Source organism: Phyllostomus hastatus, unplaced genomic scaffold, assembly GCF_019186645.2.
Source record: "Phyllostomus hastatus isolate PE091 unplaced genomic scaffold, TTU_PhHast_1.1 phas_contig_1, whole genome shotgun sequence".
In the NCBI taxonomy this organism is placed as follows: Eukaryota; Metazoa; Chordata; class Mammalia; order Chiroptera; family Phyllostomidae; genus Phyllostomus; species Phyllostomus hastatus.
Window position 1 is genome coordinate 21,775,814 of NW_025333498.1, and position 1,972 is coordinate 21,777,785.

Sequence of the window (1,972 nt, forward strand, 5' to 3'; positions counted from 1 at the left end):
GGAACCGTAGCTGTCTCTTGTCTTCATTAGTGCATTCCTTCACACAGTGGCTGCAGACACAACCCAACATCTCAATAATGGGTCTCATTAAATTGCATTTTACCTTTTGTTTGAGAAAAAAATGATGTAAACATTCACTTTATGTTCAAGCAATTATAATGTGTCAACGTCTGAAAGCCTGAACTGATGAGTTCAGAAGACTGAGAACAGGGTAATTTAACTTGTTCCATTTGAGAGAAAGTGAGAGAGGAAACAAAATGGGAATAGTGAACAGACATAGCCTCTTTGGAATTTTTTCAGATGTTACAGGAAAAAAATCGCTTCGAAAAACAGATGTTGGATGACTAACATCCTTTTCACCCGGGCTTGGCGTTGAAATGACTCATAGAACAGCCATGAGATAGGACCAAACCTGGCCCTTTTGCTCTGAGGATGAGTGAGCAGGGCACTGAATACAAGACATTCAACTCTCCAAGCAACAGGTACCGTTTCAGTGTTGGACCTTGAGGAAGGATCGGTATCTGGATTTGTTCTCAGTTAACCTATTCTCTCTCCACACCTGATATCTTGGCTATACCTGCAGAGAAGGAAAGTAAGGGAGTTGATGTCCCTGGTTGCCAAAGAGCCATATCGGCTCCAGTTTTTATACCCAGATACGAGTATGGATATAGAAGGGAAGAAAACCCCAAACTCTGATCCCTGCCACTCAGTGAAATTCTTGGATTTGGCTCACAGTTCTGAAAGCCAAGAGGCCAAATGAAGTGCAGGAGAACAATCAGCTAGCCTTTTTAGACAGAGAACAGTTAGGGGACCCATGAAGGATTGCCGGGATCTCCAGAAGCCATGCAGTCTATGAGAGAAAACACTAAGGAACAGGAACATTATTCACAGGAGGACAAGACATCTTGCCATTGTTTTCATGGTACCAGAAATTAAAGAAGCCCAGGGCTTCATGTGCTATTTGCAAGAAGGAGATTCAGCTGGTTATGAGGGGTTTTATAGCCTGGCTGAATCAATGAATTACAGAAATATTGACAGGGTCAGATTATGTGTCAAACATCAGTAGCGAGCATCAACACCTAGTGCAAGCCATTTTATCTGTCCCTTTACTCATATGAACATCTATGTTTCAGGAAATTTTTGCTTCTAAACTTACATGGAAATTGAGAACGAGTTCTTTAAAACTAGATGATTAATGTGGTGATACCATTAACATTAAAACATGTGTTAATCACTTCATTCTCCCTTCAAAGATGAGGATCTGAGAGGAAGCCAACTATGAGTAAAAACAAAAACACATTCCGGCCCTGACTGATGTGGCTCAGTGGATAGAGTGCAGGCCTGCGAACCAAAGGGTCACAGCTTGATTCCTAGTCAGGGCACCTGCAGGCCAGGTCCCCAGTTGGGGGCACGTGAGGGGCAACCACACATTGATGTTTCTCTTCTTCTCTTTCTCCTTCCCTTACCATCTCTCTAGAAAAATAACTAGCTAAAATCTTAAAAAAAATACATTCATTCATTTACTTACCCAATTACTTGAGTTTAATCATTTATTTAGTTAATTTTATTCCTACTCTTATTTTCAGTTAGGGAATATTTTAAATTCAATTGCAGTTGACACTCAGTACTGTGTTTGTTTCAGATGTGCAGCATGGCAGTTGGACATTTGTGTGGCTTGTGGGGCGGTCCTCACCATGGGTCTGGTGCCCACCTGATACCACGCATTTAGTTGTAGCAGTATTGTCGGCTGTGTTCCTGGTGCTGTGCTTTACACCCTGTTGGGGAACAAAATAGTCATGGGGATCAGGAGTGTGGCCAACGACGCTGGAGTGACTATGTGTGGAGCGACCACAACCAGACTGTGTGGTGCTGGTTGAGTATCGGACCTGTGGGGAGGATCGCTTCATAAATCACACAGGTATCCGGCCGCTGTGCTGTGCACTTGAAACTAACACAAAGTAGTGTTGAGTGT

The 1,972-nt window shown here is 42.8% G+C and overlaps 1 pseudogene; it reads left to right on the top strand.

Annotated features, from left to right (window-relative positions):
* Positions 1 to 432: 432 nt before the first annotated feature.
* LOC123816174 lies at positions 433 to 1,019 on the top strand (annotated as a pseudogene).
* The last annotated feature ends 953 nt before the right edge of the window (positions 1,020 to 1,972 follow it).